General features: G+C 45.5%; 2 protein-coding genes across 3 annotated transcripts in view; one reads left to right on the plus strand and one right to left on the minus strand.

The window, feature by feature from the left end:
- The window catches only part of LOC144798880 (phospholipid-transporting ATPase IK-like), a 694,664-nt gene that overhangs the window by 495,187 nt on the left and 172,391 nt on the right, over nucleotides 1-27,086 (minus strand). The window lies entirely within an intron of this gene.
- LOC144798879 (phospholipid-transporting ATPase IK-like) overlaps nucleotides 15,326-27,086 on the plus strand; it is a 441,858-nt gene continuing 430,097 nt past the window's right edge. The window contains exon 1 of the mRNA XM_078669971.1: nucleotides 15,326-15,383. The gene's annotated coding sequence lies outside the window, so the exon portion shown is untranslated. The remainder of the gene's footprint in view (nucleotides 15,384-27,086) is intronic.

Here is a 27,086-nt window from a genome sequence, read left to right on the forward strand (position 1 = left end):
TAGGAGATCTTATGCATACCATGCTGTACATAGTCCCCGAAAGGTCTGTGTTGAGTCCATAAATGTGAATCAGCCGTGTTAAGTAGAGTCATATGCCGCAAATATCGATTGTGATTAACTTTGAGTGCCGGGGGAGGGAGGGTAGGGGCGGGGGGAGTTTAGTTTGAACTAGTTGGAACATATAAAAAGAAATGTCTGATCATTGCATTAAACACTGTTGATATGTGGGGACGACACAATGCGGAACTTTTCACTATGTCGCATATACTGTATTGGTTCTTACCTACATTACTAATAAAAAGATTTTAAAAAAAATGTCTGACGCATTTTCCACAACTTTAAGCTGCTGTATTTTCTTTTTAATTGAGTTGCTATTCCTAGTGTGATTTCTGAATTACCCCCTTCGCAAAAGCAAACAGTGGGGACTACAAAACACGTACATATCAGTAAGTGACAGCAGAATAATTGTATTTTGATGCTCATCTTGAGCCTTGAAGGGTTCACTGTTGTTTTATCTCTGCACACTGCTGCATCAACTTCAGAAACAAAATGCTTCTCTGAGCCTGGCTGCTGAAGGTTGGGTACATGTGTCATCTGAGAGCTTTTTACTGTTCCTCATTACTTCCAGGAAGCTCATGAGCCATCTCTAGATACTTACTACTGCTAATCTCGTTTTAAGATGACAATAAATAAAGACATGCTTCTTACCTCACACCACCAGGCACCAGTCGTCTGAAAAATACTGACAGGTGATTGATCACCTTAGTTAGTAAAATCTTTTTATTATAGAAAACCCTTTTATCACAGCTTTATTGCATCCATCGCCACACACCAAACCAATACCTCTTTAGAAAAGCACGAGGAGCATTTTTATGTACTCATTGTAAATGCATTTTAAATTTACTTTTACTGCCCGAGGTTAACACACCTTTAGTTTTTAAATGTTTTCAAGTTGAATTAGTCTAAGATCAATCATCCCTTGCCTAGTCAAAGAGGCACATGTGATTTAGAATAAGTGGACATGAAATGCAAATGTTTGTTTAATAATTATGGGTGTGAAATGATTAATTATATGCTCCGTGTTGGAAAGTGGATTATTAGTAGCAGTAACTATGCATCTAACACTTGCAATGAGGCCACTAACACAGTCTAGGGGTCAGTACAGGTCTCAATAAATTATTCCATTGCTCAAATCTGGGTAGCTTGGCTGCGAGCAGGCAGGTTTAACTTAAGAGGACAGGTATGTGGAGCATTTAAAAACACAAATTCAGTCAAATTCAGTCAATATTTAAGACATAACACCCAATAAAAATCTCACACTAATTTATAAAACTAGGAGATATTTTGTATCTTTAAAAAGACACCAAAATGACAAACATCTAATGTAGGGAACCGGAGATATGAATTTTTAAATATACAATTTCTAGCAGTTAGTCACCCTATGGAGTGTTTTTCCAAAGTTGCTCCAAACATCTCCAAACTTAAGGAACTTCTTCCTGAAGTTCCTCTTGAGGGTCCAAAACACAATCCAAGGGCCTGGAAGCCCTAAGATGGTCCTGGATAGTTTGAGACCACACATTCCCACAAGGCACCAGCCCAAAAGCCTTAAACGTCCGCTGGGTGCACTCAAGGCAGGGGACTCTTTGTGGAGTTGACACAGGTGAGCTCTGTTAACCTATACCTTGGAGGGAGCACACTCTTTATTCCTCTTGAAGCAAGGTACATCCAAAGGGCTGTAGTTCCAGATATAGCAGCAGGGGCAGTAAGTCAGAATGCAAGGCCTAATGGTGCAAAACAAGTTTCCAGCTTGGTGATCTTTCTTCTTCTTTTTCAAGCAGCAGAGCTGAGAGGCTCTTCCCCTCTCAGATATGCATTCATTGTTTTCTGGGTCAAGCAAGAGGGCACTTCTGTCCAATGAGGTGCAAAGTAACACCCCTGAGCATGACCACTTCCTCCAAAATGTGGCACAAGGGTCTCCCAGAGAGTACTATTCTTCCAAAATTCAATATGGCAGAAATCTCAGCAAAGGAGCAAGAACGGATGTATGATGGTACGACGCGGGCTATTACCACGCGTACCGTTACAACGCATGTTTTACAACGCAAGTCGTTACCATGACTTGCGCTGTAGGGTGCGGACTTAGGAATAGTTTAATTTACTATTCCAACACCAGTCCCCGTGGATAGTAGGGAAGGTGTTGGAATAGTATTCCTTTGTTGCATGATGTAAATGTAAATGTAGTGTATTTTGTAAAGCGCACAGCTGCCCCAATGGGGCGTCCCGGCGCTGTGATTTGATTTGATGATTTGATTTTGGATTTGTAGAGCGCGTAGCTACCCAAGGGCGTCCCAGCGCTATCGTATCAGCATGAAGTGCTCCTGGGGGGAATTATTGGGAGAAGAGCCAGGTCTTCAATAGCCTGCGGAATGGCAGCAGGTTGGTTTCTTTACGGATGCTGAGGGGGAGGCTATTCCAGAGCCTAGGGGCGTTGTATGCGAAGCGGCGCCCACCCGTGCGCGCTCTTCTTATTCTGGGGATGCTGGCAAGGAAAAGGGAGTCTGACCTAAGCTGTCTAGTGGATTTGTGGGGTTTGATGAGTGGTTTAGTATGGAAGGGCCTTTATCCTGTAGGATTTTGTGGGAGATGCACAGGGTTTTAAAGGCGATGCACTCCTGAATGGGGAGCCAGTGAAGAGCTTTGAGGGAGGGTTTAGCCGAGCATCTGGGTTTCGTCCCCGTGAGGAGTCTTGCTGCGGCATTCTGAGCGTGCTGAAGTTTTTTGATGACAGCTACTGGGGCGCCCAGGTACAGGGCGTTTCCGTAATCCAATCTAGAGATAATAAGGCCCTGGATAAGAATTTTTCTAGACTGGGGGGGGGATAAGAGGGAGGATCTTCCGGGCAGTTCGCATGAGTCCAAAGCATGTGCCGGCTGTCTTTCTCGCTTGGGCTCTGAAGCTGAGGTCCTGGTCAAGCCAGAAGCCTAAGCTCTTGATTTCATGTTTTGGTGTAGGGGGGAAGCCCATGCTGGGTGGCCAGGCGAGGGACTTGGGGAGTTTGTGCGGGTCGCCTAGGAGCATAATCTCCGATTTCTCGCCATTAAGTTTGAGGCGGGAGTCGCCCATCCATTTAGATATGCTCTGCAGGCAGGAGACCAGATTCTCCATGGACTGGTCGGACTGATTGATGGAGACGACTAGTTGGGTGTCGTCGGCGTACATGACCACCATTATGCCGAATGGTGAGACTATGTCGTCTAAGGGGGCCATGTAAACATTAAAAAGTGTGGGGCTCAGTGACGATCCCTGGGGAACCCCACATTGAAGGGGAAGGGCTTTGGAATGACCGTGGCTATCGGCCACTTGGAAGGTCCTATGCTCTAAAAACGATTTTAACCAGGCCAGGGCGGTCCCAGTGATTCCAGTTTTGTGGAGACGGTGGAGGAGGATGGTATGGTCCACCGTGTCAAAGGCGGCGCTCAGGTCCAAGAGGATCACTGCCACTGATCCCCTTGCGTCCGAGATGGATCTAGTCTCCTCTGTCACAGCCAGGAGGGCGGTGTCGGTCCCCTGTCCTGGTCTGAACCCTGTCTGGGAGTGGCGAAGGAGGTTGTGGGTCTCTAAAAAGGTGGATAGCTGTTCATTCACGATTTTTTCCGCCACTTTGCTGATGCCTGGAAGGAGGGAGATAGGTCTAAAGTTGGAGGGGTCCGTGGGGTCTAGCTGGCGTTTCTTGAGGAGTGCGCGTACTATCGCACTTTTCCAGTTGGTGGGAACTATCCCTCGGGAGAGGGAGGCATTAATCAGCCTGGTTAGGAGGGGGGATATTGTAGGAGCGACTAATTTATGGGCGCTGGATCGGCCGGGGACCCGCTCTTCACTTGATTGAGGGTGGCCACCAACCTCTCAATGGAAATGGGGGAGAAGGCATCCAGGAAGGGGGCGTCTCGGTCGATAGGCCAAGCTGGTGGGTCTGTCGGGGGGTGGAGCTGGGGTAAGGTCTTTAGAATTTTGAGAATTTTTGAGGAAAAAAACTCGGCGAGTTGGGTGCATCTAGCGCCGGTAGGGTCCGCGACAGGCTGAGGTTCGGGGACTTTCAAAAGTGATCGTACTATACGGTAGGTCTCCTTGGAAGAGTTGGCTGCAGCTAGACTTTTTCCTTCAAAATAGGCAGCTTGCGTATCTGTTATAAGGATTTTATACTGTTTCATGGATGATTTATATGTTTCTTTGCTGTTTGATGCCCAATCTTTCCTCCAGAGACGTTCTAGTTTTTTGCATTTTTTCCGCAGTTCGCGCAATTCAGGAGTAAACCAAGGTGACTTGAATGATCCCCTCTTACTGGGGAGGTGTTTATAGGGGAGTACCGAGTCTAGGGATGTTTCTATCCAAGTTCGAATTTGGGTGTCTGCTAGCGAGGGGTCCGGATCCAAGGTGGGAGTGGAGGCTGTCAGCTGGCTAGTCCATGCATCCGTGTCTAGTTTGTGCCACGGGCGGGAAGGTGACTGGGGTGGAGGGCTGTGAGTGGCTTCGGTGGTGATCGGGTGATTAAAAAGGATCAGGTGGTGATCTGTCCAGGGGATGGGGAGGGGTGTTGATGTGGTGAGTTCCGGGATATTAGAAAAGATAGGGTCCAAGAGATGGCCCTTGATGTGAGTGGGGTGGAGAATTTTCAAGGAGAAGCTGAGTGCGGCTAGATCTTCTTTGGGGTCTACAGCTATATAACGCTGTGGAACCCTTCCTGGCTCTCCCTGTGAGATGCTCCTCCTGGGCACCCCCAAGGTGAAGCCAGGCATCCCAGTGTTGTAGGGGCCGTTGTGGAGATTAAGCAAGCTATTGATGTCATAGCAGCAGCTGTTATTCTGTATGCTGACCTTTGTTTACTTATATAAAGCGATGATGTCTGCATGCACCTTGCAAAATGTATAGTAAATAGGCAACGCCTCTAGTAACTATTTAAATTGCTGAAATGCACGGCACTGTGTGCACATGTTTTGCCAGCAGCGGTTTCAGCTCGAGGGCATAGGGGCTCTGCCGCCTTTTCTCTCATCTCAAAAGCAGGTCAAAATAAAAGCAATTTGTTTAAATATAGCAGTTAAAAAAAAAGGTGCACACAGTTTTTACTGGCTGGCTGAGGGGGCTGATGCACCCTGACACTTACTGTGCTTGCTCCTCTGACAGATGGGGATGCATTCCTTAAAGTGCTGTGCCTGGGCATGCCTGACGTCTGGAGTATTTGCCGGGCTGACGCTGTCACAGCAGCCCTGAGGACTGTGAGGCCATCAGCTCAGCAAAGACATAGCTTTGTTGACCAGTCTCCACCCCCTGATGCCCTGGGGATAAAATTTGACCCAGGCGTTTTACACTGAAGCCATGTATCTCTGGGGATTACTGCCAATCAGGGAGTGGAGAGAATGGTCACCCCACCCTTTCCCAGCTCGGCACAGGGTGGGGTAGTCCCCACCGTGTGATGTGTTAGGAAAAAGTGGAGTTAAGTATGCAGGTGGCCTGGAAGCTAAGAAATCAAGTCTGTGCAGTTTATCTTCATGAATTTTGAAGACACACTTTGCAGACTTGAAGTGTCTTCTTCCCATGCTTCAGCTATTTCAAGACGCCATTTCTACTCCTGCAGACTCGTGGCTTGGACCGAAGGTGAGCACTGCAGATGCTCTGTGCAGTCTAAGATTTAAGGACTTGCCTCGCTTGGAGCTTCACTCCAGTCAGTCCAGAAGATGCCTCTCAGCTCCCAACCTGGTGAGTGGAACAGTCACCAGCAGCTAAATAGAAAAAAACAACTTTGCAGGTAAGGAAATGAGAAAGTGACTCTCTCGGGCCGGACTAGTTGATGAAAGCAAAGAAAGCAGTTTAAGCAAAGTTCACTGCTGTGGTATGGTCTCAGGATAATGTATAATTGTATTGTATTTTATGTTAGGCACATCGTTTTGATACTCTCTTTTTAAGATCAGCAGGAAGAATTCTTATTGTATAAATGTTGTTTAAAAATACAGGGAGGAAAGAATTTACAATTCTTAATAGCTCAATACGGGGTGCTATCTTAAGTGCTTCATGTTGTCCTTGTAAACAAAATGATCCCTTGAGGTGTGCTTGTGAAAAATGTTATGACTGACATGTTTCCTTTACGGATGTGACTACTGCCCCAGCTGCCACCTTTGGAGTGGGGCACTAGGATTGAGTCCCAAGTCGGCTCAACAACCTGTGAATCTGGGCAAATAACATACTCTCCCTGTGTTTATAGAAAATGAATGTTTCTTTGTTGAGTGCATCTGGTGCTCATGTAAAGTGCACCAATACCTTTGGTCGAGTTTGTGCTATATAAAAGCTGCAAAAAAACCCCCAAAAAATATAGAGGGAGAATGTCAGAACTGACTTATTCAAAACGCATTTACTGTTAATTTTTCACCACAACCAGATATTCTTTCACAAATTATTTGGGGTCATACAACTAGATCTGAACCCTAGAAGGCACTGAATTAATTAGCTTTACAGAGTTTCCTTCTCTTTATGAGCAATTAACAGTTGCGGTTGGTTTTTCCACGTAGTACCCTTGATAAATCATGAAATTTATTTACACATCTTTGTTCAAGCTTATACCTATGTCACATGCAGTGTCAAGAGTGCAGGATACTTTTCTTTTGCACATGCCATGCCTTCTCAGCAGGATGGTGGTACCTAGCTGTTTAAACAGCCACCTAATTAAAAATTGTCTCTTAAAAGGCTTTCAATTTAACTAAGATGGATTTTTCTGCTTCTGCTCACCACGACTACTGTTGTGCTCAATTCCTTGCTGATTTCCTTCATCATTTTTATGCTGCAAAACACGAATCTGCCAAACTAATGACTTCCATTTAGCTGGAAACCACTGAAATTAAAAACAGATATTTTCTTTTGCTCTTTTAGTTAAAAAAAAAAGTTCTAGAAAAGACATTATTTAATCCCATGTTTTAAAACTAAATGTACGCAAGGCATTGCGACTGGCCTCTCAAAAAAATGCAGTGCCACCATAATGTGAACTTCTACATTTCCAATCCCAGCCTCACCACTCTCAAACTTCACCAGCCACCAATGTATTGTGCATGGGTGTTTGCACGTGTTCTGGGAAGGGGGCTCTTTGATGAGGTAGGTGAGGGGCAAATTTGTACCGAGGTGCTTCTTTTCGTGTAGGGCAGCAAAAAGTCTGGCATCTCCCTCTGAGGTGGGTTTGTGTTAATGTGCGCATATTAGGTTATTTATTTATAAACTTTTATATAGCGCACACTTGACCCTAGAAGGGTGTCAAAGCGCTTTACAAATAGTTCAATATTTAGAAAATAGATGGAGGTATTAGGCGAACAACACCATATAGCACTCTATGCCGACGACCTTTTGCTTTTCCTCCAGAATGTTAGGGAGGACCTTGTAAGAGCAAGAGAGCTCCTCGTGCACCTTGGGAGGGTCTCAGGCCTCTGGGTCAACTGGATAAACTCCAGCTTGTTCTGGAACACTGCAGGTAGAGATAGACCTGATATAGCACACAATGTAATATGGGAACCTAAGTGCCTATCATACCTTGGGGTAAGAATCTATCACAACACATCAGATAACCTAGCTGAAAATATTGGAAAGGCCATACATCATTGAACGCAAATATGGAATTCTGGGCCTCCTTGCCCCTATCTGTGATGGGCAGGGTAGCCCTTCTGAAAACTCCACAATTGTTGTTTTTCTTAGTGGTCCTCCCGATATGGATTCCAGCGAGTGTCTTTCAAGACACCTGTCGTTAATCATAGGATTTATTTGGGGGGCTGTCAGACGTAGGGTGGTACTAGCCATCCTGCAGAGACCCACTGCAGCAGGAGGCCTAACTCTCCCAGGCTTTGAAAGTTATTACCTGGCAGCCCAGCTTCAAAGGCTCACACAATGGGTGGCTGGTCGGATCCAGCGAGCAAAACACCTGGGCCGCCATATACCTAACCTCCATCTGCTGTCTCTTGAATAGCTACTCTGAGAACAGACGTTAGCCCTGAGTTCCAAGTGCTGCACAAGTGCTGGATTCGGAGCTTACAGAAATCGAACACTAAACGCCCCTATGCATCGGACATCCCACTAGAATGTCTTATTGAACTCCCTCAGGGAGGTGAATGGCATGGACTGAGGGAATGGGTGACAGCCGATGTTAGCACAATAGGAGCCTTTTACGAGGACGATTCACTATTGCCATTTGAAGACTACAGAGAGAGAGATATAAGCTCCTGAGGGAACATTTTCTTTTACATAGAGCGCTTGTAGATGCAATTCAGAAACACTGGAATGCAGGGCTGACGGAAACTCCGCTACCAGAGCCAATACATTGTGTTATCCTAGGGAATATTCAAAGCAGTTACTTGCCTATACCGCCAACTCCGAGGTGAAGGGATGGTCCCACTAGATAACATGGGGACGCGCTGGGAAGAAGATCTGGGGACCCCCATGGAAGGGAAAGTGTGGGAAGGATTATTGAGCTGCATTCCTAAGTTAGCTAGAAATGCTCGATTTAAAATGATTAACTTTTATGTGCTCTATAGGGAATACCTCACTCCGGAACGAATAAAACAATACTTTGCGACAAAGGAAGCTAAAGGCCCTCATTGTGAAGAAACAGGTGCAGAGTTCCTTCACATGTTTTGGAGTTCTACGGACCTGGGTGATTTTTGGAAAACGGTCACAGATACTTTGACCGAGGTGCTAGACAGGGAGGTTTACTGCACACCAAAACACTGTCTCCTCCACTGGTTCCCGGATGTATGACGTTACAACGCATACTTTTACCACGCATACCTTTACAACGCGGTTTTTACCACGCATACCATTACAACGCATAGCGCTTAGAGGTGCTGGATAGTGGTAAGTATAATTTTCTATTCCAACTCCAGTCTCCGTGGACACTAGGGAAGGTGTTGGTTAGAAAATTAAACGTATTCCCTATCCTAGAGCGCCCCCAGTTTGTAAAAACTCTTTATCTTTTTCTGTGTTCCTGCTTTGATCCGCTACATGTAATGTCCAAACAATGTCCAGGACACTGGAGCAGATAGATGTCAAAGCACTCTAATGTTCAAGAGCACACTATTACCATACCAATGCGTTGTAATGGTATGCGTGGTAATGCCTGCGTTGTAATGGTAGTGCGTTGTAAAAATTTCGTTGTAAACGTTACATACCCTGGTTCCCACATAACCCCAAAACTAAAGTTACGAGTGGATTTCAAAACCTGGCGCTTCTACTGGCTAAAAGAGAGAACCCGGAACTGGAAAATGCAAAGGGGACCGAGTGTTGAAAGCTGGAAAAGGGAGGTCCTACACTGGTCGAACTATGAAGAAGCAATTAAGACTCAGAAATGCCAGGTGGGGTCAGGGTTCACTAGAGGCGGCCAGGGCATGGGGAACACTGTTGGAGGAATTAAAACGTGAACTGCACCCCAACTGACGAACCCTGGGGAACTCCTTGATTACATAGATACCACCTTGGGCATTGGGATGAATTCCTACGTTGAGAAGAAATAGCTCTAGCTCACAACTGAGCGCACAACAAATATTGAAACTTGAGCAATGAACATATAGGGTGAACCCGTGGTTACCATCTTACTTGCATGGTGAGAGAAAAGCTGGATCACTGGCTTCTAATTGGTAGGAAGCCCAGCCATGGCACGCCCGGGGGAGGTGTGTAAGAGGAGATGTTGGTTAACAATGTAGGTGGAGCTGCATCTGAAGACTGAGGGCTTTAGATACATGTGATGATGCTTTGTTGGTCATAATAATATTATCACATCGGCTGTTTCCGATTGCCTATCGGAGGGGCCTAGAGCCCGGAGTCTGCAGTAACAGAAGGTCATATGCAAGGTTATTGTTCTCTGAACTGTTCAAACTGAGTGTATATATGTCTTTAATGATACCAGCCACCTGGTTGCATGTAACAAAAACAATAAAAATGTTGTTCACAAAAAAAGTAGAAAATAGATAACCAAGAAACATAAACGCTGACACTGTCCATTGCAAAACAGGAGTGGGACAGTGAGTTATAAACCAGGACTCAGACAGTGAGTGCAATCCCTGGTTGGATACTGCTTCATATCAGTATCCAGAGAATGAGTCAGCGGGTTCAGGGTAGAGATTTGTTCCATTAAAAGCAGTTTGACTTCTTTTTTGGATGCAGTGATTGAAGTGATTAGTCTGATTTCAGCGGGCAGGAAGTTCCAGATTCTAGGAACAAATCTATAGAATGCTCGGTTGTAGGTTTTCTACACAAATATGTACACAAAATTATTTACTGTTTACTAGCTGTACCGGCCACGCGTTGCTGTGGCTCAGCCTGGTTAAATGGAAGAGAAAGAAAAGAGTAAGCGCACGTTTCTAATATGTTTAATTTCACAATGCTTGTGGGTATACAATATTTTTTTGTGACTATTGTCTCTATGCGTCCCTTGTGGTTGTTGCGCAGCATTTAAATCGATAGGGTCTGTTCGGCCTTTCGATTAAAAACATGCGCATATTGTACACACGCGTATTCGAATCCAAAGTTGTGTATATATAAACACGCGCTAAAGTTGCAAAGTGAACCAACCCCTTCCCCCTCCCTCCACCCACTTCCCGGTCTGCCGTCCTGACACCAACAGTCCATCCTAATATATGTAGACTATTGTCTCTCTGCGTCCTTTCTTAATGTTGCAAAGTGAACCAACTCCTCCCCCCTCCCTCCACCCACTTCCCGGTCTGCCATCCTGACACCAACTGTCCATCCTAATATATGTAGACTATTGTCTCTATGCGTCCCTTGTAGTTGTTGCGCAGCAACCAAATCGATAGGGTCTGTTCGGCCTTTTGGTTAAAAACACGCGAGTATTGGAATCCAACGTTGTGTGTATATAAACATGCGCTTAATCGAATCCAACGTTGTGTCCAAATTTCAAAGCAATCGGTGAAGAACTTTTGGAGATTTAAGATTTTGAACAAACGAACATTGACATTTGTATGTCTCTGTTCGGGCTTTCGATTAAAAACACGTGCGTATTGGACACACGAGTATTCGAATCCAACGTTGTGTATATAAAAACACGTGTGTATTCGAATCCAACGATGTGTCAAAATTTCAAAATAATCGGTGAAGAACTTTCGGAGATTTACGATTTTGAACAAACTAACATTTACATTTTTATTTATATAGATTAGATAACATGCATCACCACCAACTCCTGGTTTCTGGCGCTAATACGATCAGCATAGTAGAGTACTGGGAAGAAAGACAGCAGGGAGATAATACTAAGACACAGGAGACAGGGGAACAAAAGAGATGTGTTCTCAGGGCCCTGTGGAAACCGAAGTGTTTTGAATAACTGCTCTGTAACTTGTTCCAGAGCTTTGGGGTGAGTTGCTAAAGGAATGTCCTTCAGCAAGCTACCTGAATAAAAGAGGGATCTTAAAAGTGGAGATATTTGATGAATTCGGGTTCTGTGAGGGTACATACTTGTCAAGAAGCATAGGAAGCTCAGATCATTCCATGTTAAATAAGAGTGCATTTACAAGACAGCCACTTGAATTGGATGTGCTGTTCAGGCATGTTAGAAGCTTCTGTGGGGCTGGGGTCATTCAAGTGAAATGGGGCATTTTTGTAGTTTAGACAAAGTGACCGGTAGGGACACTGAAAGTGTGGCAAAACCAGCATCTGGTGCCATCTAGATGCCTTAGCCATGTCACTGCCTCTTCGTTAATAAAGAGACCAGATTTGCTCTAAAATCTATCAATAAATATTTGCCACATAAATTTGGGACCTTCAAAAAAAGCGCAGGGTCTGGGGGACATAACTCCTTTGTCCACCCTTTCTGATGGGCCTGGCCCTGCTCAGTGGCCAGTCCGTGGAGTCTCTAAGAACTTGTGAGAAGTGAGCATGCTTCTGCAGCTTGTATACCACTAGCAACGTTTGAGCATACTCAGCAGGTGAATATACTACTAATATCACTATTCTATATAGTAACTGTATAGAATAAGACATTATAATAGTATTACCTAATAGACCTCACTTCTGCGTTTCATAGCAGCGAAAACAAGCTGTGCTTCGATCACCCACTTTAATAGTGCCTCGAAGTGCTGGAAGGCAGAGAGAGCATTACATTTACTGCCACTGCGCTGCGTAGCCTCTATCTTGGTGAGCAGTTTGGTCATAAATTAACAACTGTGCATCGCTGCAATGCTTAACTGTGACACAAAAGTCAGAACAAGACCCCCGAAGGGCCTTCAGTGGTCTTGACGCAAGAGGGGCTACTTTCCCACGCTGACTCTTGTTTTATAATGCTTGTATTCAACTATGGGCGAATTTGCACCGAGTAACTGATGAATACATTTTCGGTTTGAATATTTTTTATAAAGAATTGTCGAAAAATCATAACAATATGAATCCAGGGACAGAGCTCCACCGAATGGGGTGCAGCGAAAACACGTTGTGTCATAGGGGATGCGGGAGCGAGGGGTCCTTTCATCTATTGTGGGAATGCCAAATCCTGCAGGTGTACTGACGGAAAACAGCCGAGGCAATGACAGAGGTGGTGGGGTGAACAACCTTTACAACTAAACTTTTACAACGCACTACCATTACAACGCGGTCATTACAACGCAAACCATTACAGCGCATTGCGCTGGGGGGCGCTCTAGGATAGGGAATACGTTTAATTTTCTATCCAACACCTTCCCTAGTGTCCACGGGGACTGGAGTTGGAATAGAAAATTATACTTACCACTATCCAGCACCTCTAAGCGCTATGCGCTGTAAAGGTTTGCGATGTAAAAACCGCGTTGTAAAGGCAGGCTTTGTAATAGCCTGCGTTGTAACGTCATACATCCAGGTGGTGGGTATGGAAGTTTCACTAGAACCAAAATGGTTTCTTTTGATAACCAAAGGAAACGATGATTGGCCAAGCGGGTAAAGCATTGTTTGTCAATAGCTGCTGTAGTGGCAAAGCGAAATGTAGCAAAGAAATGAGGTGGCGACCACCTCTCCATCAGTGGAGGAATGGGAAAATGATCTTGACTGGTGCTGGCAAACGGAAGGCACGATATACAAGAGTAGAGGGTGCCCTAAGAAAGGAGAGAACATTTGGGGGGCATGGCAGACATATCGAGGCTTATAGATGGAGACTGGGGTGTAACTGGTTTGCAGTTAGTTAAGATTGAAGAAAATCATATAACGCATAGGACTTGGAACCAAAACAAGGAATTATGACACAATATAAGGGCTCCTTGAATGTACTGATCATTGTTTACGTACCAATCAAAAGATTATTTTTAAAAAAACAATATGGATGCAGTGTGTAGATCAAATGATAAAGAGAATAGTATACGCAAATGAAGAACTGGCCATTATCGAAATAAGGGAGAGAAAAGAGGAAGAAATTAAAGCAAAGCGAAAAACAATCAACGCAGCATAGGCACATAACCAGGACGCATGAGAATCTGTGAGTCCAGTGGGCCTAACACCAAGATAACATAACAGCAACAGAGACTGGCGGCCGTTTGCCCCAACATCGACCTCCTCCCACCATGAGAGGACAGCACATTCGGCAGGACACGGACTGGAGAAGAAATGCCGTTTGAACCCACATGGTTCATCACTGGAACATGCAGTAGTCCGCTATGCTCTCTTCCATTCCTATGTGACTTTTAGAGTATATCCAGTCATACCCCTTCCCTTTGTATATAGAGATAACTCTAATCACTAGTCTATGCAGGAGTCCGCTTTGCTCTCTACCATTCCTTTGTGACTCTTAGAGTATATCCATGTGTATCCCCTCCCTAAGTAGATAGAGGTATCATTAGTATATGCCTAGAGTTTATCCATTTGTATCTCCTCCTTGTGTGACTCTATCTCTTGTACATTTGCAATTTTTTCTGTTTGTACCTTTTTAAAACGCATGTAATCCTAAGTCCGTATGTTTTCAACTGGTTCTTATGTAAGTCAAAAATTTTGCAAATTTGTTCTTCCGATTGTAACCTTCATGCCTTATGGTTGTAACTGGGTCCTATGTAAAGCGCTCTGACACCTTCGGGTAAAGTTCGCGCTATATAAAATTGCATAAATAAATGGTTGTGAGCTCGGCTCGCACACACAACCCCGCCCTCGGTTTGCACTGCAGAAGAGGCGGCGGTGACTAAGGAACCACGGGCCGTGCCCTGAAAACAGACCTCCGCCTGGTTATTCCTCATTGTGCGCCCACACCGGTACAACACACCAGGGACTACTGGACTGTTGGCATCACAATGTCCCCTTGCAAAGCCCCGCGAGGGCTGGGACTCCTCGCTGCAGGGCTCGATGCACCTGTCACAGCGTAGAAGGCCGGTCTGTCTGTGCGTTTCTGTGCGCTCCTCTGTGTGCCAATGATGGCTCCCCGGGGTTGTGCGTCAGTCCGTGCGCCCCGTGGCGTGTACAAGATAAGGGTAATCCTGCCTCTATCAGTATGGCTTAGGATATTTGATATCGGACAGTGGCAGCGTTTTCATCACTCTGTGTGTGTGTGTTCAACGGGGCGCTGTGCCTTCCTAGGTCTGCGTGCTCTCTTTATGCCTATGCATTCATTTGTAGCAGTTGCGTAGATGGTGTTGGTGAGTGAACACGTGCACTATATGGTTTGGGTCAGGCGCGCAACGCCTATTGGGCTCAATGAGCTTCAGCCCCCCCCCCCTGTGTGTCAGGGCCAAGTTCCGCCAGTGTGATCGTGGCTGTGTGCACACACGGCCAGGTTCCGCCAATATGAAAGTGGCTGTGTGCACACACGGCCAGGGTCCGCCAGTGTGGGACAGGTTGCGCCAGTATGATCGTGGCTGTGTGTGCACACATGGCCGGGTTCCGCCAGTGTGATCGTGGCTGTGTGTGCACACACGGCCGGGTTCCGCCAGTGTGATCGTGGCTGTGTGCCGCCAGTGTGATCGTGGCTGTGTGTGCACACATGGCCGGGTTCCGCCAGTGTGATTGTGGCTGTGTGCACACACGGCCAAGTTCCGCCAGTGTGATCGTGGCTGTGTGTGCACACACGGCCGGGTTCACACACGGCCGGGTTCCGCCAGTGTGATCGTGGCTGTGTGCCGCCAGTGTGATCGTGGCTGTGTGCACACACGGCCGGGTTCCGCCAGTGTGATCGTGGCTGTGTGCACACACGGCCGGGTTTCGATGCAAACACGCAGGTATTGTCTGGGGACAGGTGTCCTCTGCAGGTGATCTGCTCGTGCCTCCTCCCCTCTGCGAGGCAGCGCCGCATATAAAATCCCACAGGGCTCAGGTGCGCTCGCCACACCTCGCCCTGTGTGCAGAGCGGCAGAAGCAGGGAGCCGGGAGCCGGGCCATCTCCAGACAGCCGAGGACCAGGAAGCAAGGTAAGGAGGGAGACCTCCTCCCCACTCACACACATCAAGCGCACACACACAAGGACACTCACACTCCATAAAATCATGGGATGAGGCGCCCGAAGATGTGGAAACATGTAAATCCATCTCTCGGGTGCCGCACCCCTTGAATCTGGGGGGCGCTGCTCAAGGGATTAAGAATGGCTTCAAGCCTTGTAGTTTGATAGCAGAAAGATGGCATTTGCTATGTCTCTGACATGAAACAATACAGATGAAGAGCGCGGAGAGTTGATTGCGTTACAATTGATCCCCACGTGTCAGGTGTGTTGCATCCCTTCTGCCTCTTGGTTCCAGCTGTCCTCGCACACAAGGGACGCCAACCCTGCTGCTGAAGTGTTACTGTATGGGTGCCAGATTGGTGGGCCCCTTCTCTGAAGCGTTGACGTGCTGTGATATGCTAGAGGTACTCTCCCCGGAGGGTGTGAAAGGGACAGTGGTGGCCAGCAGGTTCATTAGACCATGTCTTCACATCTCTGAGACCCCCTGGACTTCCAGCGGCCTGGCTGTGGGGAGGTCTCTAGAGTTCGCCAGAGGCCAGTGCGTCTCTGCGCAGAGGCCCCGGGTCGCTTATTGGCTGACACCGGAGTGACACGTCTGGGAGAAGTGGTGGCAGTCATTAGGTTCACCAATAAAGCTCTGATCCTAGTGACTGTGAACAGCTAGGGGAGCGCCAGGGAACAGCTGGCCATTCCTTTTATTACATGGGGACTCAAACATTTTCCCAGGGACCAAAAAGTATAGTCTGTGGTTCAACCGAGTGCCACATTAATGCCAGCGGTGTGGGAGTAAATGTGAGGGCAGCAGAGTAAGGTGGGAGTAAGTGTGAGGGCAGCAGAGTAAGGTGGGCCTCGGGGAGGCAAAGCATGTACACAGTGGAGACAGTGAGCCCTGGAGTAATTTTTAGGGGTTCACTCCATGCGACCCTCTAAATTAAGCCCCTAGTGTCTAGAAGAGTCTCAGATCTGACAATACCACGTTATGCTGTATATCACTTACTATCCCTCTACTAAACCCTAGAGCAGAGGTCTTCAAACTTTTTTAGGTTGAGCCCCCCCAGCTGAATTTATTTAGATGTCGGGCCCCCCCACCACTTGACAAAAAATTCTGGAACCTGGTATTCTACATAATCGACCGTCATCCGCATTTCCAAGTCCATATCTGGCTAATAATGTTAAACACAGGAAGAGTGTTTAGAAAACTGCAGGTTTGCGAGTTGGTGCGGTGAAATGACAGAGGCTTACTACACAGTCCAAAACTACATTTTTCAAGATAAAATGTGTGCAAATTGTAACGGGTTATCCACTTAATTCTTGCAAAGCCTCCTCAAAGAAACTTCTGTGGTCAATAAAATGAGTACCATTCAAAGACTATGCTCTCCACTGAGAAGCACTGTAGAGTTACATTTATTTCATCGCATTTTTATTTCACCGCATTTATTCAGGCCGTACTTGCATGTTTCCAAAGCCTCGTGCTTGTGTTTGGCATCGCAAGAACCTCAGGAACAAAGCTTCGTGCTTGTGTTTAGTTTTTCATGCCGTACTTGCATGTTTCCAAAGCCTCGTGCTTGTGTTTGGCATCGCAGGAACCTCAGGAACAAAGCTTCGTGCTTGTGTTTAGTTTTTCATGCCGTACTTGCCTGTTTTCAAAGCCTCGTGCTTGTGTTTGGCATCGCAGCATCCATGCATCCATCCACCCATCCATCCATCCATCATGCACCCACCCATCCACCCATCCATTATGCCCTCATTCATCCATCCATCCATCCATCATGCATCCATCCATCATTCATCCATCCATCCATCATTCATCCATCATCCATCCATCATGCATCCATCCATCCCCCCATACATCCACCACCCACACATCATGCATCCATGCACCCATCCTTCCACCCATCCATCATCCATCCATGCATCCATCATGCACCCATCCATCCATCATGAGTCCATCCATCCATCCATACATCCACATGCACCCATCCATCCATCATGCATCCATCCATCATTCACCCATCCACCCATCATGCACCCATCCATCCATCCCCCTATACATCCACCAGCCACACATCATGCATCCATGCACCCATACATCCACCCATCCATCATCCATCCATGCATCCATCATGCACCCACCCATCCATCCATCCATTCACCCATCATGCATCCATCCATAATGCATCCATCCATATATTCCATCATTCATCCATCCATCCATCCCCCCATACACCATCCACCCATCCATCATGCACCCATCCCCCCATCAGGCATCCATCCATCCATCCATCCATCCCATCACCCATACATCCACCACCAACCTCTTGGCACACAATAATGTAATGCAGAATTATACTTATTTCATGCATAATTATAGTTATTTCACAAAGCCTCGTGCTTGTGTTTTGTTTTTCATGCCGTACTTGCATGTTTCCAAAGCCTCGACCAGAGCAGGAACCTCTTGTGCATTACAATAAGTTGACACTGCAGGAACCTAGCCTCGTGCTTGTGTTTGGCATTTGACACCGCATTACAATAAGTTACCGCATTACAATAAGTTGACAGTCGCGGTAAGCGTTGTAATCGCATGCGATGTTAACGGCATCGCGCCGTTGTCGCATGCATGGTGAATGAATGCGATTCAAACGGTACTGCGATGTAAAAGTCGTGGTGTGATGGCACCGCGATCTTTTGACATCGATGTAATGGGTGTTTCCCATCTTTTAAAGACCTTTTGACATGTTAATGAGGTGTTGATAGTCTTCACCCCTTCTTAGGGCCCCTGCAGCTCCACTCTGCCTCGCCACCGTGGGAAACAATGAAAGGTGAAATTTTATGGTGCTGGTGGAGTGCGCGCCCCCCCTGAGATGGCGTCGCGCCCCCCACAGTTTGAATAACTCTGCCTAGAGTAAGCTTTGCTAACCGTTTGCTAGCATTACCTTTGGCGAGTCAAGAGTACAAAGAAAGTTACTGGCATCTTATATTGGAATGAAACAGAATCTTAGGCCTCACAATCTCCTTATGCCTGTAGCAATGGCTTTAGGAGAAGTGACGTTTAATCCTGGCTTTACGGCTGTGACAAATATGCTGGTTGTGAGCTCCGTATTTAAAGTCTGGTCAGGTGTCATAGCATAGTGGCATTCTTTGGTGAGAGTAGTCCCAGAGTCTTACTGCCAGAACCACTCACAACCCAGTTGTGGAAACTACGGAACCAGAAGATATGTTTTTTATAAATCTTGCCCCCCCCCCCCTTGTGACACATTGTGCACTATTGGTAATCACTTCCTGAACATATTTCTCAGATCCTTTTTTTTAGCAGAAATATGAAAAACACGAATCAAAATGAACACACACTGGTAGTAAGTATGTTGTAAGAAAACAGGACTGTAAGCCAACAATCATTTGATTTTACCCACGGGGAAGAGAACACCCAGTCTCATGGTCCAATGACCAAAATATGGTGCAGTGAAACATGTCTGAATTTTGAGCCAGGCAAGGGTCCTGCACTGTGGTGTTGGTACGGCACTGACTCTTTTGTTGAAAGTCATATCATATCCTCAACATGCCGTTGTCCTATGTGATAGATGTGGGTGAACCACTGAAGTCTCGAGCCAAGCACGAGCCAGAGGTCTGGCTCAGCTGGAAGTTCTCCCAGATCCTCAAGCTCAAAATGAACCGATCCTTCAAGTGGCTTCTGTCTGCCACCCGTGCTTTCACCTCATGCACCAAGAATTAAAGACAAAGAATCCACGTTTGATATAAAACACAATAGTGAAAGAGTTACCCATCCAGTGGTCGAAATGCACAATGTGAACTATAAAGCCGGGGATCAATCCCAGCTTCTGACTTGACCACTGAGTGATCTTAGGCAATTGTTTTATTTCACTTTGCCTTCTTTTTCTTCATGATCACATATGAGAGCATCTCGAAATCCATGAGTTCAGGATGTGTACAGCACAAAACCTCTTGTGTTTGATTAAATAGATTAAATGTTGTTCTATGTATAAAACCCACCTAGGCCACCCACAGGGTGTACATGACAAATGACTTGCCTCTTGGTTCGAAAACCAGTTACCATCTTGGGCAGACGGAATCAAGACGTCCTCGTGGAGACAGACGGAATGAGAAGTCCGCACAGTGAAGTGAGTGATCGCAATGTGGTTATTGTCAACGGCGTCACTTGACGTGATACAGAAAGTCTTACTGTGCTGGTCTTGCAATCTGATTATGATTACTGTCCCGTTTATCATTTCTTTGCTTTTTGAAATATTGGTTATGTTTTATTTGTATTTCAGTTGCCTTATCAGAAAACTTTTCTATTGTAACATTTACAGTGCTCTATGGTGCAACCCGAATATACTTCCTGCTGTACTCATTATTCTGCTGCCTAAGCTGTTTGAATGCCGTATGTACAGCCTTTGTCACAGTGCTGGTTTACTGCTGTGGATTGCAACATCTGCCTTAATAAAGTGTTTTAAAAAAAAAAAAAAAAAAAAAAGTGAGTGATCGCAAAGGCGGCACTGCCACTCAAGATCTTCACACCGGCTGGTGTTAAAGATTACGTTTTAGAACAACAGAAATACTCGCGCGAATCACGCACTGGGAGTGTGTCGGCTGACACTCTCCACCCTGCTTTAACAAGAACAGTTAGAAGAAATCAAAACCCACAGGAAGGCTGTCCTACCTTCTTGCAGTCCTGATGAAGACCCGCCATTGATGCTCACAATAAGCGCATTTATCTAGGGTCAAAACGTTGACGTTCTGTTTTGGTATCAGTCCACATGGAGTCCCAACAAAACAAAGAAATAAGCTACCTTGTTTGAGACTACTGTATTTGAATGTGGACACACTGTCATGTAAAGTTCCCTCTTTATGTATGACCATTGTTTGCACTTAACTTATTGAAGTTCAGCACTTTGTCACCAGTCACTCACTCACCCAATGTATATTCAGTCCATGTGTTATGTTTTTTGTTTGGACAGCATTGATAAAACTGTGAATTAAGTCACCAAAACGTTAATACAGCAGATTTATCTATATAACTCTTATGGTCTGTGTGTATTTCTCTTATATCCTCATGGGATATAGCTGTGTTTAAGTATTCAATACTTTTCTCAATTTAATTGGGATTCCCAACGGAACCATTGTTTTTGGTTTAATTACCTCACCCAGGTTCTCAGGGTCACTGGGTTACCCCATTACTTCTAATGTCTTGGTTCACTAATGGCATGATTGTCAGAGTGGGGGAGCAGCATGACTGTTTCTTTGCTTTGTTTCCTCTACTTTAGTTAACATGTAGATACACGCTTGCCTGTTCTTTCTGAATGTTAGTGTGTAGTAAAGTAACCAGTAGCCCAGTGCTGCGGTTCACCAGGGGGCCGCGTGTAATGGTTGTGAGTGCCACAAGTGGCCCCCGGGCCATACTTAGATTACCCCTGATTTACTCAAGAGACGAGGGAGTGCACTACCACTCCCCAACCACAGTGTCATTCCCCTGGATCCGTCCCCAAGACTTGTTAGAGTCCTGGGAGCAGGTCTAGGGGATTAAAGCAAAACGATAATAATACGAATTGAAAACCCGTTTTCTTATCGTTTAATTTTTGGGGTGTGGCGGGGCAACGGCGCTCCCCGCTCTAATGCAGGGTCCGCCCCTGCTTAACAGTCAACAGAGAATTCTATAAAGCTGGGAAATTGTATTCCCCTGCAAAAGTGGCGACTAGTCTCACCTTCCAATGAGTAGCTGGCCCCAAATCCAGCAATGTCCTCATCCCAACACTTGGATGGGTTTAGTGCTTAGTGAGACAGAGCTTGTGAACATGTCACCACACAGGGCTACTATATATTCATATATATATATGTCTGAATAAAGCAACCTTGGAAATATCAACCCCGTGAGTGTGGGTAATTCTCTGATAATACGGAAGAATTGGAGCACAATATATATATATATATATATATATATATATATATATATATATATATATATATATATATATATATATAAATGTATACATTTGTACACAGTTTTGCAGGTAGTGTTTTAAGTCACAGGTGTCACTATTGACCAATTTAAGCTACTCTGGTATTTCTATTACACTACTCAAAGGTGCTCAGTTCTGAATGTAGAAGGAGGAAAGTTTAGTTGGGCTTTCAGGGACTGGAACACACGACCTGTACGTCACAGCAAATGTCAGGCGAGAGCATTTAATTCATAAGAGTTATTGTGTTACATATTTTATACCATTGCAGAGCAAAGTTACACAGTGCATCTGTTTGCCTAAAGTAATTGTAATTTAGTTCATATAGCGCTTACTACCCCTGACGAGGCGTTGAAATCAGTGCTTAATTTGGGCCAGAGCTTTCCGGTGCTGAGCACCAGCACTTAACTGGTTTCCGGTGCTCGGCACCGGCACCTAATTGTCAAGACCACACTTAGGGCAGTCTGCCACAGGGTGGCGCTGCTCATGTAATTTAGAGATGAGCAGTGAACTGTTGTTTAGGAAAACAATATACATTAAAAAATATACTAATACCTGCCTCCACAGCCATTCCCTTACCTTTGGGGACCTGGAATATTCTGAACTGTCACAATCATATGTGAGAGAGATTGTCAGTAGTTGTTTTGGCAGAGATGGCAGGTGCGATGGGTGGTGCAAGCTGCAGTGGCCTCCTGGTCAGAGCCCTGGCACTTCATATTTTACAAATTAAGCACTGGTTGAAATACGTAGACCATCATGTACGGAGGTATGGTTTGGGGCCTTACCCGACCTGCTAACATAAAACACAGATGACCTTAATGTTGGGGTGCTAAAGCCCCTTCAATCCCCTGACGATCTCCTCTGGCAAGGTCGCCAGCATGGATGACTAGCAACAGACACGGCTTTGTGACTGTGGAGACTCTCCCACCACCCCAGACTGCTACTATTGTATTAAATATGTAAAGAGAACTGCTTGTCCATCTTCGCTCCACACCCAAGGGTTTTCCAACGCTACACTGCCATCACACCCAAACAATTCACATCTAAACCACCTCTTCCAATGAATCCAACTCTTTGAATTTGTGTTTTTAAGTTTATTTAAAGGGCCTATAACTGCGTGAGAGTGGGAGAGTTAATGTCGTGCCAGTGGCGGCTCCTCCGCTAAGACAGAGGAGCATCGCCCACTGCTTTTCAGTACTGAAATAAAGGGAAAACAAAATGATAACTTGCGTTATTATCATTTTATTTTCTCCTACTGTCGCAGATTTGCGTGCGGGGCGGGGGCAGGGGAGGAGTGGTAGCACCCTCCTAAGTTCACCATGACTGCTTGGCTAGCCCTCTCAGGCGGGCCAAACAGTCTTGCGCACTTTGCATGTTTCCCATGCAGGCTGCATTACAGCCTGCGTGGAGAATATGTCCTGGCTTCCAGTCAGCGTCTGAGCGCCGAAACACGGCACTCAGACCAATCACAATGCTGCTAAAGCAGTGTTGTGGTTGGCTGACCGGGATGCTGGGTGTGATTCCTGTTCAGGCCAACAAGGGAGGTCTACAGAGGAGAGACGCGCCAAGGAAGCGGCGAGAAGGTACGTTTTTCATTTTATTTTTTAACACACGCTCCCCTTGTGTCCCACCCTCCTACACCTGACCCCGCCCCCCTACCTCTGATCCGTGCTTGCCGTCACTGTGTCGGACATCTAGTCAGGTACACTAAGCTACACGTAAGACTGCATGGCAAGCAGTCACATTAAAAGGAAGACTTTTTCTATGAACACTGTTATTATGGTGGGACGTCTGAGGTCCACATTCACTTTAACAGAGAGCCCCTTTGGAGGACAGGGCCTGGGCAGTTGCCCACTTTGCTCATGCCTTAAAAACAAAACACCCAGCAATATATTATCACACTGTACCCTCTGGATGTTAATAGTTGCTCTTAGTTATCTTTTACTTCTAAATAAATGTTTTCTCTCTTCAAGGATGCACCAAGGGAGTTTCAGGATTGCGGCTCTCAGTACACAATCTTTTTATACTCTTATATATAGTCAATACAAATGATAATTTTATTAACATATAGTTACATTATTTTTAAAGAATTCTATACATCACTTTAAATATTTTCAATACATAAAATCAAATATACTTTTTATTCTAGGTGGGAATTTGTTTTAATTAAAACTTCAGAAAAAGAAATTCTATTTCATATAATATATGTAAAATAATTAAATATTTAATTCAAATTTAAGTTAATAGTGTTGTAGCACATTTTAGTTTGTTCTACGTTTAAAATAAATATATACAATTGATTTCTGATAATATTTCAATATTTTTTACTATTTGTTTTTCAAGTTTAATAAACTTTTTTTACCTTTCCCTATACTTTAACACATTAATTTTGAAATAAAAATGGTCATTAAAATATTTTTTAAATTAAGAAATACATTTTTCAATTTTTAGATAATTTTAAACATTCAAATAAATGTATTGATATGTGTACATTGTTTAAATAATTTAATTTAACATACTTTCCTATGTTTTTTTTTAGTCTCTACATCTACTGATTTCTATGAGAGGGTGTTGCATTACCAAGGGTTGTCCATGTGTGGTGCTGGACTTATTTCAGCTCTGAGTTGGAGTAAATTTACCTCTGTATTGTGTCCTTTTTGGCTGTAGTAACTTTAGAAGTTCAGTTTGTGAAAAGCAATAGGCTTACTTCTTTGTGGATGGGTGTACGTCCCTCCTTAAACCCTTCCCTAGGCCCCTCGTTACTCCTCCCTTAACCCCTCCCCTTTATTCAAAAGTATTCGTAATTTTCCAGTCCCTCCAATCCGCCCCTCTCCCAATTACTAAAAAAGCCTATACTTAAGTATATGGAGACTCCTCAGTCAGGGTGGACATTAGTACACCACTGACTTTGATTGCTTAGTCCCATGCCTCCTCCAGGTAACAGCTTGTCTGAAAGCACCACAAAGGCAAGATTGTGGCGGATAGAACATGTCTCTCTGCTCGCCGCCTTGCTGAACGCCCATACATGGCCATTCCAGGCATTGGTGAACTAGTGTGAGTAATGCTTCTGAGCTGAATAAATAGTATTGATGTGGAAAGACAGCATTTGAAGCCACGGAGGCTTGTTCGGTAGTCATCTATTTGCACTCTGTGGTGGTTCCAAAATGATGGACCTAGCCTGGCCACAGTGATCACCTACGAAGCATGCAAGCAGGATATCCCTCGCAGTGGCAGAGTGGGTTTGAATGTCTTGAAAAGTGACTAGGGAAAGTGGAGCGGAAGTGGCAGTAGAGACGCAGCCTCCAGGCCCATAACAATGACTGGGAAAAGTTGAGGAGGATCCAAATGACAGAGGGAGAACTGGGGCAAACATGAGGGAGAGCGAGTGGCCAACTGGTGAGCGGTCAGCAAAGGGTGGCTGCGCTCCCACTACAACCCTGCATTGACTCTGAGGATGGAAGAAAATGAGATTGGGAGGTAGTAGGGCCTGCTAAACAAGAAACCCTGTACTTGGGCATGCGGGCAAGACTACGTACTACAGAGATGCAGAGTTGTCGTACATGTGAGAGTGGCACAGAGAGGTGACTGAGAAGCAGTGGTGTTTTCTGGGGCCCACTCTCACGGGAAGATCTTTATGGGAGCTTTTGTAGATTAAGGCAGGGACACGGCGGGAGTGATAGCGGATACCTCCCTACTGAGTGTGACATTACCAGTTTGGGAAGCTAATGATGGGTCTGTTGAGCTATCCTTTCCCATTTATACCTCTATTAGGGAACTCAGACTTTAGGCCTGGGCTTGGCAAGCTGGCCTTATTTATTGATAAAAGAGGTGCATAAAGCATATAAATTTGACAATGAGAAAGTCAACCCCTTTTAAGCAAATTATAAAGGACTTCACCATTAAAGAAACTGGACAAAGTTATTATCGGCAGTTATGTCACTCGGTACTCCATGGTTTGATTCAACCGAGGTTAGGGAGAAAGCCCCCGAGCTTTGAAAACTGGTGCATTTGTTTGAGCCTGACGCCCACTTGAAGCGAGGCTCTGCCAGTTCCTACAAGTGCCAGACATTTTGCTAAAGTGGGCCTTTCAGTCCCAGCTGGAATTGGGGTGGAGCTCTCACCTAAAGGCTGGGAGCAAATCCTGAGACATATAAGTAGTGGCACTCACAGTGCCAGCGGGAATTAGGCTAACTTGAAAATCCTTTATAGGCAGCACTATACATTATTGAGGCTAAACACTTTTAATGCACCGTACTCGACACATGCTGGAGGGAATGCAGAGAAAAAAGGATTGACGCACATACTGTCAATCAATCAAGCTATCAAGTGTATTGGTTCAGCTTTACAAAAAAAGCCATACAATAAAAAACATACAATATTTCACACAATGTAATAAAGACATTATTGAACTTTTAAAGCCACCCAGTAGTGGAGAAAGAGTTCCTCTGTCTCTGCAGTTACACTGATTCTGCATGAGCTTGCAGGGTGTGAAAAGTCCAGAGACCACATTGTTTATCCCTAACAGTGATCAATCATATTCCTTTTTAGGTCTTGCCTAGCGAAAGTAGCGCATGCGCTGCCCTCGCCATGGAGAGGACCTTTTGGAATCAATTCTCCCCAATGCTTGCATGCACTCGTTTGCATGGACAAAGATGGCTGCTCTCGCCGTCTGTCCAAAGCAGACAGCATGCGCATGTCCGTACGGACAGTGGACAGTCTGCCGCCATCTTAAACACGCTGGCTTCCTTCAACTGTGGCTCCTTCAAGAGATGTGAGCGCGCGCATGGCGGCGTACTTTCACTTTAAACAGTGCGCGCGCGACGGACCCAGAGTTGAAGGAAGCCAGCGCACTCCCAAATAGCAAGCACATCAATAACAGCAGATATCGATATTGCACGGGTTACGGAATAGCAATTACTTTTAACACGAGCAAGTTGTTAACCAACAGCAAAGCAGCATTTTCTGTTTTGAAGCCATCATTTTTACCAAGCAGGAATTTAAACCAATTTTGAAAAAAGGCAGTCTGATATCTGCACTACTCTGACAGGAGGGATGTTCCATAATTAACACGTGTTGCTGCCAGTGGCACCCGGCCAGCGAGCTCCGAGGGGTGCAACCTCCGTGTTTCAAGGTGGGAAACCCAGTCGCCAATTCCCTCCTCCTCACCCCGTCCTTCCTTACTATCTTCTCCTTGAAGTGCTCGGGCTCAGTGAGGATGACTGAAGCCCAGGCCTTGTCTGGCCCCTTCTTGCTGGCATAGGCCGAGAAGCAGCCGTCCATCTCCATGCTCCCATCAAGATCGTCTTCGTCGCTGCTGCCAGTATCCCGGGCTTGCTTCTGACCCGAGGCCCTGCTCTCTTGCGGCCTCCGCCTCAACACCCCTTTCAACTTTCTCAAGCTTTCTGTATCTTCTATGGTCTATTCTGCCCTTCTGTTCTCTACCATTCTCCCTCTCTCTTTGTTCTCCGTGTGTTGGTGGTCCTCCACTTTCTGTTTTTGCCTCATCTTTTCTTACCCCCTTTCTGTCTTTCTCATCTTCCTAACCCATATTTCTCCAATCCCCCATGCTCCCCTTTCTCTCCTTGATTCACCATGTATCACTTCCCTTCCTCTGTCCCTCTGCGAGAGGGGCATCTCTTGCCCCCGCTTACAGTCTTTTTTCTTCTGATCCTAAGGGTTATTATAGGGAGCACTTTATTGTA

This window comes from Lissotriton helveticus, chromosome 12 (genome assembly GCF_964261635.1).
Source record: "Lissotriton helveticus chromosome 12, aLisHel1.1, whole genome shotgun sequence".
NCBI lineage: Eukaryota > Metazoa > Chordata > Amphibia > Caudata > Salamandridae > Lissotriton > Lissotriton helveticus.